This window comes from Camelus ferus, chromosome 22 (genome assembly GCF_009834535.1).
Source record: "Camelus ferus isolate YT-003-E chromosome 22, BCGSAC_Cfer_1.0, whole genome shotgun sequence".
Lineage (NCBI taxonomy): Eukaryota > Metazoa > Chordata > Mammalia > Artiodactyla > Camelidae > Camelus > Camelus ferus.
Window position 1 is genome coordinate 4993159 of NC_045717.1, and position 19747 is coordinate 5012905.

At 45.3% G+C, this 19747-nt stretch overlaps 1 long non-coding RNA gene across 1 annotated transcript in view; it reads right to left on the bottom strand.

Moving 5' to 3' along the window:
* Positions 1 to 13114, bottom strand: part of LOC116658973 — a 30050-nt gene extending 16936 nt beyond the window's left edge. The window contains exons 1-2 of the long non-coding RNA XR_004314206.1: positions 12704 to 13114; positions 10857 to 10989 (exon numbers count right to left, since the gene is read on the bottom strand). This is a non-coding gene — a long non-coding RNA (uncharacterized LOC116658973). The remainder of the gene's footprint in view (positions 1 to 10856; positions 10990 to 12703) is intronic.
* Positions 13115 to 19747: the final 6633 nt, after the last annotated feature.

Here is a 19747-nt window from a genome sequence, read left to right on the forward strand (position 1 = left end):
CACCAGCAGCCAGAGATGCTGTCTTGGGGTAACCATCACACTCCCCTGAGAAGTCAGACTCACTCCCCCAAAGGACAGAGGAAGAACCTGAGGCTCAGAGAAACTATCTCATGCAGGCTATGCTGGTGCAGGAAGAATCAGACCCAAGTCTGACTCCAACATCCAAGCTCTTTTTATTCTGCAACATGCCCTCCCTCTTCCATGCCACCCCCGCCCCCTGGGGATGTTGGTTGGAGAAACACTGCTTGGGTGAGGTTAGTCAAGGCATCCACTACAACGCAGTCCACCTTGGAATCATTTCTAGCACTAAAGGGCCATTTCCAAGTTCCACTCACAGCCCGTCTGTACCAAGCTACCAGTACATTTGTACAATGACCCACAAGTTCAAAGTGTGAAGCCCGGAGTATGAGGGATTTAAAACAAACAACAACAAAAAAGTGGCCTTTGAAGACATATGACCATACAATATTCCAAGGCAGAGAGAATGCTGTAGAAATGTCACATACAGAAGTAGGTTTGTAACTAGTTGGATAGTTAGTAATAATAATAGTTTTCTATTGCTGTTGTAACAAATTAGCACAAACTGAGGGACTTAAAACAAGGCAAAGTTATTCTCATACAGTTCTGAAGGTCAGAAGTCCTAAAAATCAAGCTGTCAGTAGAGGTGTGTTCTTCCTGAAGGTTTGGGGAAAGCACCCATTTCCTTGCCTTTTTCAGCATCTAGAAGCTGTCTGTATTCCTTGGCTCGTGGTCCCATCCTCCATCTTTAAAACTCACAATGTTTTACCTTCCAGTCTCTCTCTCTCTGCTTTCATCATCACATCACCTTTTCTGGCCATGACCTTCTTGCCTCCTTCTTATAAGAACCCTTTGGTTACATTTAGACCCCACCCAGCTAATCCAGGACAATCTCCTCACCAAGATCCTTAACAGATCATATCTGCAAAGTCCCACTTGCCATGTAAGCCAACATATTCAGAGGTTCCGGGAATTAGGATGCGGACACTTGAGGGGAGCATTATTCAGCCCATGACAAATGATAATAACAAAACAGTATTTCCCTTAATCAAACCCTCCCACTGCTGAGAAAACACAGGCTGGGATTGTTTCTCATCCGCTCAGCCACCCTACAGAGGAGACTTTAGAGAAGAGAGTCCCCCGTTGTCATACACTTAGTAAGTCATATCTCAAGGATTTGAACCTTGGTCCCTCTCTCTCAAGTCCACCTGATTTTTCCTTTTGCCAGGTTATCACCATGGGGAATTTCCCCAGGGCTGAGGGCTGGACTGGTGCTCATGTTACCTCGTTGGTATCACCGCCTCTCTTCACCCTGACACATGGGCACTTCCCTTGCAGTTTAGAGGTGAGGAAACTGAGGTCTGCAAAGGGGAAGTGATTTACCTGAGATCAGAGAATGCATTCATAACAGAACGGGACGACTCTCAAGCCCCCCTGCCTTTTCCCTGGACACTGAGGGTCCCATGGTCCATGGCTCATGGTGGCCACACTGGTCTCAGGAATGGCCCACAGTGGGCTCAGGTTCCTCAGGTACTCTGCCTTCATCTCAGTCGGTCTGCAGGTGCCAAAGCAGAGGGGCTCTCCACACCTTGCCACCAGCTGTATTTATCAGCTGGAATGGCTTTATATTCCACTTGCTAAATTGGATTGCTTTCAGAAAAGGCTGGGGCGGCAGATAAAAGCAGATTTTATGGCCATCCAATCAGAGGAAGTTGAATTTCGTTTGAGCAGGTGAGACTGGATGTCTTTCAGCTTTCTCTTTTAAAACCTGGGGGAAGCACTTAGACGCTGAGGCCAATCCATCAGGCTTTAGGAGGCTTTTTTTATTAGTCACTTACAGCAAACATTTTCCCCTTTACAGATGGTTACCTATTGCAATAAAAATCTCCATCTAGGCTTAATGCCAGGCTGAGACTTGGAAAGCGAGGGGGAATGGAAATGGTAGCATCTCATTCCAAGTCGAGAATGAGAGAATTCACAAAGGCACCAGGGAAATTCAAAGGAGAAAGAGGAGACGGTTCCAAAAAAACGGTGCTGGAACAGCTGGATGTCCACATGCAAAAAATTAATTTCAACACTCATTTTGCATTATATACAAAAATCAACTCAAAACAGGTCATAGATTTCAGTGTAAAATCCAAAACTATAAAACACCTAGAAGAAAACTGAAGAAAATATCTGTGCCCTTGATTTAGGCAAAAATTTTTACAGACAGCACACAAAAAGCCAAAGCCACAAAAGAGAAAAATGGATAAAATGGACTTCATTCAAAGTAAACATCTTCTTGAGGGGGAGGGGATAGTTCAAGCAGTAGAGTGCACTGCTTAGCACACACAAGGTCCTGGATTCAATCCCTAGTAAACAGAAATTTACTCAAAGTAAAGATACAGATGGAAAATAAGCACATGAAAAAATGCTCACTATCACCAGCGATTTGGTCAATCCAAATTTAAACCACAATGAGATACTTCTGCACGCCCTACTGCAATGGTAAAAGCAAACAAACAGAAACCATCAACACCGCTATGTTGAAACCTTAACTTCCAAAGGTGGTGGTCTCAGGAGGTGGTGCCTGTGGGAGGTAATTAGGTCATGAGGGTGGAGCCCTCTTGAACAGGATTAGTGCCCTTAAAATTAGAACCCCCCCTCCCCCCCAAAAAAGAGCTTCCTCATCCTTTCTGCCATTCAAGGCACAATGAGAAGTCTGCTAACTGGGAGAAGGTCCTCACCTGACCACCTTCCAGCCTCCAGAACTGTGAGCCATAAATTTTTGTTGTCTACGAGCCACCAAGTTTGCGATACTTTGTTATAACAGCCTGAACAGACGAGACAAATACCAAGCGCTGAAAAGGATGCAGAACCACGGGAACTCTCAGACAGTGTTGGCAGAAATGCAAAGTGCTACATCCAGCCATGATGGAAGAACAGTTTGGTGATTTTTTTTTTTATATAGTTACATGTCTACTATGTGACCCAGCAATCTTACTCTAGATATTTAGCCAAAGGAAATAAAGATACACGTGTCAACAAAAGACCGATCTGCAAATGTTCATAGCAGCTTTATTCATCAGAAACTAGAAACAACCTAAATATTCTTCAACTGTTGTATAAATTGTACATCTATACAATGCAACACTACTAAAAACAGATCAGCTACTGATATATACAACAACATGGATGATTCTCAAAGACATTAAGTTAATTGAAAGAAGCCAGACACTCTTTATGCCTTGGCTAACTGTATAAGTTTAAAAAGCTAAAGCTCTAAACGTTCTTAAAAACAATGAACAGTACATACATGTAAATTTAAAAATACATGTGCAGTAAAAAAAAAAAAAGATCTGTGAAACCATGAAAGATATAGAAGAAACTTAAAAGACATATTACTAAGTGAAAGCAGCCAGTCTGAAAAGGCTACTAACTGTATGATTCCAACCAAATGACATTGTGAAAAAGGCACAGCTACAGAAACAGTAGAAAGATAGTGGTTTTCAGGGGTTTGGAGAGAGGGAGGGAGGCAGGAATGAACAGATGGAGCACAAGGGATTTTTAGGGCAATGAAATTATTCCTGTAGGATACTGTAGTGGTGGCTACATGTCATTATGCATTTGTCAAAACCCATAGAACATACAACATCAAGAGTGAACCCTAATGTAAACTATGGACTTTGGTTGATAATAATGTGCCCATGTGGGTTCATCGATTGTACCAAATACGCCACACTGATGAGGGGTGTTGAGGGAGGGGAGTATATATGTGTTGGTGGGGAGGGTTATATGCAAACTCTGTATTTTCTGCTCAGTTCTGCTGTGAACCTGAAACTGCTCTAAAAGAATAAAGTTTATTTTTAGAAAAAGAAAGAAGCCAGACACAAAAGGCTACACACAGTACAATTTTATTTGTATGATAATCTGGAGAGAAAAACCGAAACCCGAGGGACAGAAATCAGCTGAATGGGCTGGGAGGAGGGGAGGGGAGGGCACTGACAACGTGGGAAAACTTTCTAGGGTGATGGAAATGTTCTGTATCTGGACTATGGTCATGATTACATAGTTCTAAACTTTATCAAAGTGCATTGAATTGTACACCTAAGAAGGATATATTTTACTGTTTGTAAATTATATCTCAGTAAACGTAACTTTGAACAAAAGGACTGGAAGCATTCAGATCCTGCTCTTCTCCCCCCCCCCCCATCATAATATATAGAAGTGGTCATAGAGATGAGAAAGCCATCAGTACAATTACTTCAATTGTAGAAATTTATATTGTAGCCCATGCATTTATTATCAAGCATCATAGTCCTGTATACCCCAGAGCACAAAGCCTGTGACATTGGATAATCTTTCTGTCGTTATCTTCCGTTTCTATCATCAAAAAAAAAAAAAGAAAAAAAAAAAGGACTTTCATTTTCCAAAAGGTCCTTTTTCTGGAAAAAGATAATATTTGATTTCTTGCTACCTTGTTTTAATCCACAGTGGAATAGACGCAGCTTACAAGAATGCTTTCAGTAAAGCCGCGGCTATAAATAAAAAAATCAGGGCCAAAGAAAATATACATCACGTGAGAAAGTCAAGAATAGGGAGGAAGCAGGAAGGTGCATTTCATGGGCCCCCACGCACTCATTTAGCTGGGAGTTTCCTGATGGCTGGGAGATGGGAGGGAAATGGAAAAGCTAATTAGTCAAGTAACTTACACATCATGTAATCAGAAACCTCTAGCTCTTCAGTGGCAGAAAGTGATACGAAGGCAGGACAAACCGCAGATTGTTATCTCAGCATCTTCCCTCATTTCTAACTGGTCTTGATCTGGAGAGCGTTAACTCAGTTGGGAAATCCAGGAGCAGACATGGTGTCAGCTTCTCCATCTCTGGCACCTGCCTTGTGCCACCGTGTTTCTGTTCCGATGGCCTCCTCTCCTCCAGCCACATGGTTCCTCAGAGAAAAGCAGCGTCGACTCCAGAAAAGGCCCCAGACCAGAAGAAGACTGGGTTCTGGGTTTCAGGCTTGCCCTGGACACGGACTGAGTTGTTGCATGGATTTGCACAAGCTATTTAGTTCTCTGTACCTCAGTGTCCCCAGCTGTAAAATGGGCATATCCATCCTAGGAAGATTGCTGTGAGAATTCAGTTAACAAATGTGACAGCTGTGCAGGAGATGAGAGTGAGACCTTCTCCCGGGAGGGAGCCGACAAAAGAACAAAGTTCATTACTGAAGAGGGGAGGGTGGAAAAATACGGGTCTTTAATTAGATACCTGACCTACTGAATTAGCCAACCCAAAGAAAGCTGCCTCACTTCCAGAGTTCTTAGGATGTGAAATAATACATTTCCTTATTGCTTGAACTAGAGCCAAAATTATCCTAATTCACCTCCTGTCTGAGACCTGATAATGCTTAGCCAAAACCACTTTTCCTTCCAGCAACAGTAAAAAAAAAAAACCAAAAAACAAAACACTCATATTGTACGTAGAAGCTTATTTAGAGTTTGGATCAGAGTCCATTTTTACATAACAAGTTGGAGAAAATTGAATTCACCCAATCTCCTCTTAGAAAGTGATAGCTGTCTTCGTGGGGAAAATAGTTTGATATGTGTTTGAGGTCAGAGAGAATGCAGAGCATTTGAACTTGAGCAGAACGGAGGCGAGGACATCATTTGTTGCTTGGGATGTGTGAAGTGGTGGCGTAAGAGGGGAAAAGAGGGAAGGGAGCCAGGAGGTGGCAGAGAGCTAGGAGCCACATGGTGTCATGGCTTCTGCTGGACACCCCCCCCCCGCAGCCCCCCACGTCTCCCCAGTCTAGTTCAGTGCACAAAAATCACAAAATGCTAATGAAAGCGGACCACTTGTAGTAACCAGGGACAGAGCTGATTTTGGTCTCTAGGAGGTTAGAGGGTGCAATTACAGCAAACGAAAAAGCAAGCGTATGACAACAGAAAGACCCACAACAAGTAATTCCCCATGAGTTTACCCTCAAATCAAACAGAGACATTTGATTCTCATTAGACTTAATTTTGGTGCCTGAGCAGTAGGGAGCCCCAGGTTATATCTGGGTTGCATGTCTAGTTACAGTACTATTTCTAACATCTGTTTCTGTGCCACAAATTAAGCTGGGCTATCTGACTTAAACTCTTCCAAAATTTGGACCCCCATTCCATCAGTGATTCTTGTTTTGAGCACTGTTACTTTAAGTTAGTCTTCGTCACTCTGTGGCCAGTGCAAACCACATTCACCAGCCCCTTTTGGAAAATCATAGCCTTCCAGTTCTCAGCCTTCCAACAGAACTCTTCCCTTCCTACCTTGCTTATAGCTCCTTCTCTTACGTCACCATGACATTATTGCTCCTAGAGTTTTCAGCATCTTGAGGGTTTGAATAAAGCCTTTCTGAAGGAAATGCCTGTGCAGCAGAATTTCCCAGTGTGGGCATTCAGACCTGCCATTTGCATAAGTAAGCAGTCGTTTGTACAGATGAAATGAGCAGTTACATATGTGCAGATAGGTCCTAATAGGTACCGTATGCTTCAATTACCCATTTTCCCAGCACTCCTCCCCACCCCCGGACTGATTGGTTATTAATGCAACAGATGGAGCCATTTAGCACTCGCACACTCCCCAAATGCCACCCTTCCCCTCCTCTTCCCAGACCCACAAGCCTCTCTTGGCATCCTCCATGTCTTTGTCATTGCGGAATAAATGCCGCTCAGCGGGATCCAACTCATGCCCTTAGTTCCGCTGACAGTCAAATTGCATTTCCTTAACGAGAGTGCCACTGGGGAAACCCAACAGGCTTCATTGTCAAGGAAACTCTCAACTGACAAAAACTGGGTTTTTAAATTGCATCCTTCGTAAAAAGCTGGCTTGTTTGGAGTTCTGTCAGCAGGAAGTCTTCGAAGTGTCTGAAATTCAGGGATAATTGAAGGTTGCTAAGTTGACCCAGAGTTTGGATGAGATGCTGGCTCCCTTGTGCACCATCATGGATGTATTGATAATGTTCGGCACCCCCATCAGACCATCAGAGACTTGGAAAGCTTTAGAGATGAAAGCGATCGGGAAATTGTATAAGCCAGTGGATTTTAAGCTGACTTCTTTGGAACCCTGGGGGTCCACAGAGGTACCTAAGGGCAGGAAAAGTCTGATTGGCAGGGATCCTGCCCTTAAAGCTGTGCTTTAACCAGACCTGTTTCATTTTTACCTTGTGGGCTTTATTATTTATTTGGCGTATTCATATGAATAAAAGATCACACAGCCAAAGTAAGTTGGAAAACCAAATATGTTGTTGGTTTCAGATCTGACCTTCCGAGATCTTTCTAAGTTCTTGAAGTGATGCAGGTAAAGGAGGTGGTGAAACAGAAGCTATTTTTAAATATTTCACAAAGCTTAGTAGAGCATCTCCACGTACTGAATGCTCCCCGAAAGGTCAGGCAGTGATCTCATCCACCCCCACCCCAGCTTCATCTGCCACCTCCACAGAGGTGACTCACCACCTTGTCCCTCCAGCACAGACCCCTTTTCCAGAATCCAGATCTGAATCAACACTTGTGCAAACCACATCCCCTCTTGCGATTCTCAAGGCATCTCAGCCTTAGCAGGTACAAACCCAAAAATATAATCTCCTCCCTGGCCCCACAAATGAATTCCTTTTTGGCATTCCCATCTCAAGCAACACAAGGCAATTTTCTCTATTGAGCTGCATATAACAGAGCCTTACAAATCACCCTCGACAATGCTCTCTCCCTTTCTTTGTCAATTCTCCCTTCTTAACGTCTTCATAAGCCGTTCGCTCTCTCCAGCTCCTCTGATGACCACTCCACGCCAAGAATCACTTGAAGAGGCAACTGTAAAGTTTCCTACCTAGTCTCTGCTTCTGTTCCCCCTCGTCTGCTCCGATCTCCTCCCCACGCTGCAGCTGAAGTAGACTTTTGGCAAGACAATTCTGACCACACCTCACCTCCCCTAAAATCACATTACTGTTTTCATATCTCACAATAAGGAACCCAAAGCTCACCAGGGTGCAAAGCTTTACAAGACCAGGCTCCAGCCTCGCTTCTCACCCCCTGCTCCCTGTGTCCCAGCCATTCTGGCTTTTCATCAATTCCCCATAAGCATCAGGATCCCTTCCACCTTTGCCAATGTTGTTCCTTCTGCCCGGAATGCTCTTCCTTCCTTTCTTTGTCTAGTCAACTCCTACTCATCCTTGGGAGCCCAGCTCATGCTCTGTTACATGTGGCACTCTTAATCAGGTCTCAGGATTCCAGTCCCTCTTGGCCCCTATGCCCCCTTCTCTGCAGGACTTGTGACAGTCTGGTTTCTGAATCATTTGATGAAAATCTAACTCTGCTCTAGATGGTAAACTCCATGATAACATGGACCACGTCTGCTTCCGTTCATCCCTGCATCTTGAGCGTCCAGCACAGGGCCAGCACAGAGCAGCTGCTCAACGATATCTGGGAGACAGAGGGAGGGAGATACTCCTGCTGTGGCTTAGAAATAGCCTATGTTCTCTGTGATGTCACATTGATAATCTCATGCCAACCAGAAGCTCCAAAGAGCATCCGTGTTTAAAAATGAATAAATGCGGTAATGATTACTCCTGTTTAGTAGATATCTTTTGCAGGCAGAATCTTTCAAAATAAGTTGGAAAAACAAAATGGAAGGGGTTCTTGATGGAGCGTTCAAAACCACTCATGCCACCCAACCCCTTTATTTCTCCAGTGTTTGTTCAGGCTTTTACATGCACAGTCTCATAGAATCCTCTCAGCAACCTCAGAGGCTGGTTGGTTATCTTTTTTTTTTTTAATAAAAGGGGAAACTGAGGATCAGAGTCATTAAGTAACCTGCTCAACTGCCACAGCTAGAAGGTGAAGAAACCAGGATTCTAACCTGCATCTATCTCCCCCCATAGTTGAGGAAACCAAAAGAGACAATTGCTCAAGGTCGTGCAGCTAGTAAACGGCAGAAGGACAAGATCGATCCCCAGCTCCCACAACACTCTGTTCTTTCCGTAATCATGCATATTTTACTATGTTCAAATATCACAAAAAGTATGTAAAGCATCAACAATCTAGAGGTGACTTCAACCAGCCTGAGGATGTGAGTTAGAAAAGAAAGGTTCAATTTTCAGTAGTGAACAAAAGGTCTCCTAGAAAACGGAGCTGGAGGCAAAGCTCTGTGCTAACATTCGGGGAGTGCGGTGGGGGTGAGACAGGAGGGGAGGGGGCAGGGCACGGCCGTTAAAAGAATGACACAGCAATTAACACCAAGATGGGGAAGACGCAAGTGCCAGTAGACCTTGAGCTTCAATATACGCTCACTGAAATACAAGAGTGTGCTAAATGGTCCTCCCACAGGCGCCAGGACAGTTTCAAGGCTGACCATAAAAGGTCAAAAAGCAGGTGATGGCCCAATTCCTGGGAACCCCAGCCCCTTCCCCAAAGTCGTTTGCATAATCCTCCCACTTGTTAGCATGTGAAGTTACCGAGCCCATAAAAGCTAACCACCCCGCACCTCCTGGACTTTCTCTGACCTTCTGAGACAGCCCCCACTCTGTCTGTGGGGTGTGCATCTTTCTGAATAAATCTACCTTCACTCTACTATAGCTCATTCTTGAATTCTTCCTGCGTGAATCCAACAACCCTCACTTGGCGGGGCACATCCCGGGGACTCATCCAAGACCTGGGACATAGCATCCTCTTGCCCCATTTTTCCTGTATCAGGCGGGAGGCTGCAGTATCAAAGAGGTACCATGAGGGGTAAATGGAAGGGAAACAGCGAAGGAGGGAGAGGCAAAGCTGGTTGGTTCACTTGGTTCACGACCACCCAGCAGCCCACGGCTTGGCAGGAGAGCAAGCCCGTGGCTTGGTCACTTGGAGCATTCCAGAAAGGCAGTGTGGGACCACTGTGTCTCAGAAGCTTCCATCAGTGTTGGGAGAGAGACCCAGTTCAACTGTCCATCTCCATCCCTCACTGGGCTCTAACTCTCCTCTTCTAGGTGGTACCACCTGGCCTTGGCAGCCTGCGTGAGTCCGGACCGCTAGCACCTGGGTGCTCCCCCCACAATGGGCACCATGGAGGGCGTGATGGAGGGAGGCAGAGACCATAAGCAGCTTAGAGGCTGAGCCATCGGCCAGTGAAAAGAGTGCTAGGTGTTGCTGGGGCCATGCCAGCTGAGACACAAGCCAAGTGAATCAGCCCAGAGGCAGGGGGGGCCTCGATCAGGACAGCTTCATGTGATGGTTAATTTAATGTGTCAGCTTCACTGGACTAAAGGATGCCCAGAGAGCTGGTGAAGCATTATTTTTGGGTGTGTCGGGGAGACTATTTCTGGAAGAGGTTAGCATTTAAATTGGAAGGCTGAGTAAAGACTGCCCTCACCTGTTTGGGTGGGCATCACTGATCTCATAGAGGGGCTGAATAGACCAAAAGGGTGGAGGAAGGGCAAGTTTCTCTCTGCTTGGGCTGGGGAATCCATCTTCTCCTGCCCTTGACCATCAGTGCCCCCTGGTTCTCAGGCATTTGGACTCAGACCAGGACTTTATACTATTGGTAACTATGGTTCTCAGACCTTCAGACTCGGACTGGAACTGCACCACGAGCGTTCCTGGCCTCCAGTTTGCAGGCAGCAGAACTTGGGTCTTCTTGGCCCCTGTAATCGCATGAGCTAATCCCTCAAAATAAGTCTCTTTCTATCCCTCTCTATATATCCTATTACTTCTGTCTCTCTGGAGAACCCTGGCCAATGCACGTCACATTTAATTATCCTCTGTCTCAGCTTGGATGCAATGGTAGATGGGGAAACAGCATAGACTGTGTGGTGAAAAAGATCCCGTTTTGAATCCTGGCTCCTACCTCCTCAAATCTGAGACGCCTCCGTCACCTGCAGCATGGGGACAATTGTGGTATCCGCAAGCATCGGATTGGGGTGAGGCCATTTTTCAAGCTTTCCTGGGAGCAGTAGGCAGGGAAGGATGCATGTGCAATTCTGAAAAGTCGGGGGCACAGTTTACAGCCATATATATACGAACTCTCCTTGAAACCCAAGCTATTATTAAAAATGAACATAAATGTGCACAATGTGCATTCCAGTTCATAACACATCATTTTTTTTCTTTTTGGGGGGGGTAATTAGGTTTTATTTTAATTAATTAATTATTTTAATGGAGGTACTGGGGATTGAACCCAGGACCTCGTGCATGCTAAGCACGTGCTCTACCACTGAGCTGCGTCCGCGTCCCCCTCCGTAATACATCACACTTGTTTTAATCATTGAAAATTTCCCTAAACACAATTTTAAACAGAAACCAAAGCTCCAGGAAGGAGCTTTATCCTACAAATGTGGATAGCCTCAAAAAACGCCATCAGAATCCTATTGTGGGCACCTGAGCAGCCCCGTTTGACATGTACAATTTAGGCACAGAAACAGCTTCTATTTACTGAATACATGTTAGGCGTTCAACTTGCATTTTCTTATTTGAGTTTCCCCAAAACGCTGTAACGTGGGAGTTACTTCCTCAGCTTTACAGATGAGAATACCAGTCTCGGGGAGATTAAGTGCTTGGTCCAAACTCACACAACGTGGGGAAGTTCAAGGAAAAATTTTTTTCCTATTTTATTTTTTATTGAAGTGTAGTTGATCTACAATGTTCGTTTCAGGGGCACAGCAAAGTGATTCAGTTATACATACACATACATATATATATATATTTTTTCAGATTCTTCTCCATTATAGCTTATTATAAAAATTGAATATAGTTCCCTGTGCTATACAGTAGGTCCTTGCAAGGGAGAATCTGAATCCAGAGTTCAGATTTTTTATCCACCGGGCTTCGTGGCTTCCCAATGCACGTCGATATACCTGGCCCACTGCCAGATCACAGCAGGCACTTCTCGCTGTCACCACCTCTCGGCATGTGCTAGTCAGCTCCCACCCCCAGGAGCAGGTACTGGAAAGACACTCCCTCCAGGCCCAGCGTGGGCCGGGCTGTCCCTCAGCAGAGAGATGACTAGGATACTTTGACCTCCTGCTCATCACTTGAGCCCAAATCTCTCTCTCTCTCTCTCTCTCTGCCTCCCTCCAGATCGGGCAGGCTGCAAATCTGCCAAGTGTTCCCCAAAGCGAGCAAGCTGTTACTACTTAGCGGGGACTCTGCAGAGGCTTCCGGCCAGCGTCTGCTCTCCCATCACCACAGGATCAGGAGCTCCAAAGAGGGAGGGGGCTGCGGCCAAGCCGGGAGCCCCCCTGCCGGTCAAGGCAGCATTCATGGCCTTGGGAATTTAAACAGCCCCTTGAAAGGGAAATGTTACAGATGATTTTCCTCCAAGTGAAAAAATAAGATAAAGAATATTGAGTTTCTGAGTGGAAAAATCCTACACCAAAAGGTCATTGCTATTATTCTGCTAAGTTGTTTTAAAGAGCATTAGAGTTTGAATGTGGATAACTTTATCTAATCACTCTCTCCCCAGACAATCTCTTGATTATAACCACATTGTGCATGACAGTGATCCCCAATTATATCCACCCACCCCTCGATCCATCCATCCACCCATCTGTCCCACCCCTTGTCAACAGAGGATACCTGCTCTGGACTGGACAATGCCACTTCCTTGGCTTCTGCCAACCAGAAACTGAGGACATAGCTGCACTGCCTCTCGCCCTGGCCTTACCCAGCTCCACATTGAAATGAGCCCACACTTACCTGTGACACACAACCCTGAAGTCATCACCTTGCGGCCCCCATCCTCACTTCGCTCCTCTCACAGTGTGTGTAGTGGTCGCGCCATCTGGATGATTAGCTCGGGCTGGGACAGGAGCAAAAGTCCTAAGAAGTTCTGCACATACTGCCCCACAGCTGATAAGAGGAAGTCCCTCTTTCTATCTTGTTGAAGAAGGAAGGTATCTCCGGTGGTCGCCGTTTTGCAACCCCTAATGAAATACTGAATTTTGGCATTGACGATGGAAGGACGTTAACCTCAGGAGAAAAGAGACAGTCCCGTCTCAGCTGCTTCCTGCGCCCAGCACTGCATGCGCAGTGGGACTGGCACAGCCGCCAAGCCAGACAGAGAAGCTTCCGGAGCCCAGAACCCACCTGCAGGAAATACAGAGGACAAAGGAGCGCAGTCAGAGCTGCCAGGGGGATGCAATCAGTGAAGTCCAGACTGTGGAAAACTTCGAGGACCAATGACTCATTTCCTTCAGTAACATCAACAAACTGCAAGATGATGAAGAAAGAATTTAGAGATAAAAAAAAAGTCTTAGGAGACGCATTCACTGATCACAAGGTCTCAATTCAAACAAATAATCTGTTAGGCAATCAGAAGTATAGATTTTAGATCAAGATGGCGGAGTGGTAGGACCACAAGCCCACCTCTCTCCTCGCAGCCACAACAGAACAACCACTGACTGCCAAACAGCCATCGAGGGGAAAAAAGACTGGAATCTTGAAGGGGAAAAAAAATAAAGTCTTCAAATGGAAACATAAAGAGGTAACCACAGAGGAATGGTAGGAGGGGCATGTTCCCGATATAATGGGACCCCAAGCAGAAGAATAATTAAGTCACAGAGGCCCTCCCACAGGAGTGAGAGTTCTGAGCCCCACATCAGGCTCCCCAGCCTGGGGTTCTGGCATTGGAAGGAGGAGGAGACCCCAAGATATCTGGTTTTGAAGGCCAATGGGGCTTAGCTCCAGGAGCCCCACAGGACTGGGGGAAACGCAGACTTCGTTCTCTTGGGAAGAGCGCAGCAGAATCTCACATGCTCCAGGTCCAAGGGCAGAGGCAGTGATTTCACAGGAACCTGGGCCAGACCTGCCTTCTGGTTTTGGAGGGCCTCTTGGGGAGGTAGGGGACGGCTGCGGCTCACTCAGGGGACACAAAAGCTGGTGGTGGACATTCTGGGAGTGTTCATCTACCTGAGCTTTCCTGGAGGCTGACATCTTGATTGGATCATTAGCATCAAGACCTGGCCCCACCCAACAGCATGAGGGAAGCCTCAGGCCAAACAGCATACTGGGTGGGAACACAGCCCCACCCATCGGCAGGCTTCCTGAGCCACAAAGACTCCTACACATAAAAGGTCCAGGACCACGCTTCACCCAGCAGTGGGCAGGCACTGGCTCCTCCTGCCAGGAAACCTGCAGAAGCCTCTAGTCCAGCCTCATCCACCAGGGGGCAGATACCAGAAATAAGAAAATCCCAAAACAAAATAAAACAATCCCAAAGCCTGTGGAAGGAATCCACAAACACAAGCCAGACTCTACACTGGGGTTGTCTGGACCCTGGCCCTTGGGTGACAAGAGAGGAGTGTACTGCTGGGACACATAGGACGTCTCCCAAAGAGGGCCACCTCTCCAAGGTCAAGAAATGTAAGTAACCTACCTAAAAATACAAACAGAAAGACAGACAATATGAGGCGGCAGAGGAATATCTCCCAGGTCAAAGCACAAGATAAAATCCCAGAAGAAATAAGTGATGAGCAGAGAGGCAATTTATCTGCGAAAGAGTTTAAAGTAATGATGGCAAAGATGTTCAGAGAACTCAGGAGGAGTATAGATGCACAGAGCTAATTGGAAGTGCAAACACTGACTAGATATTTAATGATATGAAGAAATTGTTATTGATTATTTTAAGCTGTGATGATGGTATTGTGATTATATTTTTAAAGAGGAATTTTTCTTATAGAAACAGAAAGTAGGATGGTGATTGCCAGAGGCTGGAGACAGGGGGAAATGCGTGATGTTGGCCGAAGGGTACAAAGTTTCAGTTTTGCAAGATGAGTAATTTCCAGGGATCAAATGTGCAGCGTGGGGACTACAGTTGTTAATACTGTGTTGCATACTTGAAATTTGCTAAGAAGATAGATCATAAATTAAATCAAATCTCACCCACAAACGTTGATTATGCAGAGGTGCTTGAAAGATACTAAATAGCTATTTTGTGGCAATCCTTCACGATGCCTGTATAAAAACCTCAAGTTGTTCGCCTTAAACATATTTACAAGTTTTGTATGCTATCTCAATGAAGCGGTTAAAAAAATAACAAAATAAAACAGGAGTTCTTGCTCTTAGAGATACATACTGAAATACTTGCTGGTGAAATGATGGGCTGTTTGGGATTTACTTCAAAATCATCTTGGGTGAAGACGGAGGAGGTTCTAGATGACCAAAGATGGTTCACAGTTGACAACTGTCAAAGTTGGGTGATGGAGATGTTGGAGTTGACTTAACTTGCATAAATTCTAAATATACTATAAGTTTTGAAAACTTTGAAAAATAATGTCTTCCACAAGATTCACTAACAAATATTTTTTTAGCAGCTACTAGATGCGGTGCACTATTCTAGCTGCCTGAAATACATTAGCCACAAAACAGACAGATTCCCACCTTCCTGGCTCATATTCAGGTGGGGAGGAGACAGAATCTGAATAATAAACATGATAAATAAGCAACGTGTATAGTATGTTAAAAGTGCTATAGAAAAACCTGTGAATGGACCACAGGTCCACAGGAGAAGCTGGGAGCTGGGGAGGAAGCAGGCTCTAATTTTAAACTGGGTGGTAAAGACATTTGTGGCAAAGACTTGACATAGATGAGCCAGTTGGCCATACGAATACCTGGGAGAAGGGCATGCCTGGGAGAGGGAATAACCAAGGTGAAGACCACGAGGCAGGCGTGTGTCCGCTAAGTTTGACCAAGATCAGGGAGGCCATTCTGGCTGGAGTGGAGTGAGTTTGGAGAAGGGAAGTTCAGAAGAGGAATCAGAGGGTTTAGAGGACCAGGACGAGATTATGTAGGGCGCTGCCAGATCTTAAGAATTTTGACTTTTACCCTGAATGGGATGCGGAGCCGTGCAGAGATCTGAGCAGAGGAGAGACAGGATCTGACTACACTGGCTTCAAGGATAATAGACCGCAGGGGTCAGAAGTGGTGGCAGGAAACCCGCTTAGGAGTCTCCTATGATAAGGGGGATGTTGCCTCAGACCAGGGTGATAGCAATGGAGGTAGACGGAAGTGACTGGATTCTGGATATATTTTGAAAGTGGAGCCAGCAGTTTGCACAGGGGGTGTGAGAGAAAAAGAAAGCCAGAGCAACTTAGAAAGATGGATTCTCTATCATGCCCGCTCAGCAGAGGGAGCTGGGAGTTGACCGAGAACTTGTGTCTCTCTCTCGGGTAGAGAATAAGCCATCCAGGGCTAGTGGGGTGGCTGCACCTGGGTCTTGCCCATGGATTGTTTTCCAGCTTCCTCCTCCATCATCCCCCAGGAATTGTGCTCAGCCTCCTGGTCCGAGATGGAGTTCCAGCCATCGCAACTGCATTCCAAACAGCAGGATGTGAAAGGAGGGAAAGGAGACAAATGGGCCAGCTGTATTTTACGGATATTTTCCAAAAGCTGTCACATGATGCTTCTGCTTACATCCCACTGTCCAGAACTTAGTTACGTTCTGGCATGACAGGAAATACAGCATCTCTTCCAGATGCCCAACCCAAAACTGGAGGTTTTATTACTAAAGAAAAGGAAAAGAATGTGTATTAGGATAATTATGTACAGCTTCTGCTATACATCCATCCAGTCACCCAAAGTGGAATCTCGGTCCTTCTCAGCTGCTCCCCCTTAAGTTGTGTCAGTCTTACCTCAGTAGACTAGCTGCTCATCAGCCTGGGCTTTGGAGTCAAACCAACCTGAAACTGAATCCCTGTTTTATTTCTTAATAGCCATGTGACCTTACACTTCTACTCTCTGATCCTTTGCATAAGCTTCTTCCAAGCTTGGAAGAAGCCCCTTATCCTAATTTTTCATGGAACACACTCCTAGTCATGCCTCAGTACCCAATCCAAATAGCCCCGCTTTGGGGAAACCTTCCTTGACTTTGTCAGGGGGCCATGTATTCGCCTTCCTTTCTGATCTATTCTTCCCTAAACGCTGTATCTAATCATTTCTTTATGCCCAGCATAAAATCAACATTCAGGGAACATTCTTATGTTTCAACTACTTCCAAATATTTAAATGTTTGCATGCAGTAAGAATTAAATAAATGGTAGCTATTGTTATCATTGTGGCGACTATTATTATAACAACGATTTTGCTGTCATGTGTACAAAATCTGTGTGGTTGCCTGACTCTTAGTTCATATATTTGTACAGCCAGTCAACAAGAGTGAAAATGCATCAAAGAAAAGCCAGAGAAAGGTCTTTGGAGAGTGGCCAGGATAGGAAGCGGTGTTTTTAACGGGGGCTGGCTACCCTGTCACAGCTAAATGGGCCTTCATTTCTTTTTCAGCGTGTGGAGCCCAGAGCACAATCCAGGCACGTTTAATAAAACTTCTGTCTTCTTTCCAAAGCCTTAAATCAAAGAGAAATTTGCTTGCAGCATCAACTCTGAGTCTTAAAAAAGGAGCGCATTAGCATCAACAATGGGATTAATTAGGCTTCCCTGGAAACTGTTCAAACAAAGGACTGCACATTTCTCTAGGAAGGTCGAGCTTTTTCATTCTTTTCTGCAGCAGTTCAAGTTATCACCTCTGTGCAGGCCCACACGCTCGCAGGCATGGCTCGGAGGTCCGATGCCGGCCCAGATCCCTGGCTCCCAGGGGAGCGCTCTGCACAGACAGGCTTCTCCTGGGGGTAGCAGACAGAGGTCCTGCGTCCTAGAACTGGGTGCTAATGGAAAGATCAAGGGTTTTGAAGTCCGGTATGAGCTCTGCCACTCATCTCTCTGGGCTTCATTGTCCTCTTCTGTAAAATGGGCATGATATTGACAGAAAAGCAAGGTTGGCAGAAAGGCTGAAAGATGTCAGGTCCTTGGCAAACTTTAATCACCAGCCCGTAGCTATCCCAAATCTTACCGAAGTGCTGTACCTCTTTTGCTATTAATTACTTAATATTTCCTTTTAATCAATATATTTTAAGAGAAAAGACTATCGTCTTACTGTAAATAGGAAAAAAACGGTTTTTAAATTACACAACCAAAAACTTAATTTAAAAAGATTTCATGTACCACCCCAAATCACCCCATTAACCAGCCAGGTACTATGTAAGCCAAGCTTTGGGGAATACTGTGATGTTATCTGCATAGGAGAGAATTCTCCCAGAAAACCGATGGTTGGAGTTTTGTAGAGCTTGGTAATTCTCTTCCCTTAGCCTACTGCCTCCCACCCAGACTCTCCCCGTTGTCTCTGGGCAGAGCGGTCTCCTCACCATCTTTAAAGTCCCATACTGCCTAGTAAGCTGAGGTTTGTGTACACTGAAAGGGTGAACTGGAGGGAGACCTGTCCCCTCCTGCCGAGGTCACAGTGCATCATGGGAGGCCCTGGGACCCACACCACAGCTGTAGTTCAGACATCTGCAGCTGTCCCATGACGCAGGAGGCCACACTGGTCTGCTTTTCCCAGTGCTGTTCCATGTGGACCACAGCACTTTTCCTTTGGAATTCTTATATTTGGCTTACTGGAACACTATTTTGTTTTTGAACTAGTGTATTGAAAGAGAAGAGGAAACACCAGCCCCTTTGGCGTATTGATTATTATTTTTTTTTCATGGTGGGAGGTAATCAGGTTTGTTTGTTTATTTAATGGAGGCACTGGGGATTGAACCCAGGACCTTGTGCATGCTAGGCATGCACTCTACCACTGAGCTATACCCCGTTCTCTGCGGATTGATTACTTTTAATTAAAGGTATTTGAGAAACAGCCAGTGCAAGAAGGATGCTCTGAGGCTCCTTCATTGTCCTGAAAGCAGGGGATAAATATCCCTGGTGAGAGGTGCCCTCCCTGTACCAGGGGAGTAGAAGGCATCTCTATCATCAGAGATAGGGAATTTAGGGCCAAGAAAGCTATATAAACACACCTTGTCTCTTCTTTACCAATTTACTATCAAGCCCAAACCCCTTGTATTGTCAGTTCTTCATAAATGTATTTAGTGCTTCTTTGTCTAAAAGGTATAGAAGCTTCCTACTTTGGTCACTTCCTTGAGTCTTAAATTTTTATGGGGCTCCAGTATGTATGAAATTAAATTTCTTTTTTCTCCTCTTAATATGTTATGTCAGTTTTAATCATTAAACCATCCAAATAAGGTAGAAGTGAGAAGTGAAAATTTTTCCACCCCTACAGTATCATCAGTTGGAGATTTTTGGGGGTACAAGTGACAGAAAAATTCTTCCCAGATGCATGTAAGTGAAAATTAAAAATTATCAGCTCACGTAACTAAACAGTCTGGAGGCCTTCAGGCAAGGCTTGATCCAGGGCTAAAATCATGTGACTAGGATGGGCTTCTCTTTTCGTTTATCAGCCCTGTTTCCTGCAGTGTGGCTTCTTGCTCTGCAGGCTCTCCAGCTATGGTCACAAAGGATTAATTTGAGCTCCCAGGGCTCGTGTGTTCCAGTTCAAAGCCAGCCGAAATACGTGAGCCTCAGTGAGCAGTCTTCTCAGCAAATTCCAGAGTCCATTCTGATTGCAAGCTTTAGGATCCATGCTCACACCTGAATCAATCAATCAGTCACCATTGCCAGCGGAAACGGCATTTTGGTTACTTAGTCCTGTGCCAGTCAATGCCACCAGAAACATATGGACTGAAAGTCGAGTGGGAAGTGGCCCCATAGAGGGAAACTGCAGGGTGGTTACAAGAAGAGTGAATGGATGTTGGGGGCAGAAACCACACACCTTCAGACTACCAGTGAGTATGATGATCAGCTGCTATAACAGAAAAGCAAAAAATGGCTTTAAAGAGAGACGTACAGTCCCCTTTCACA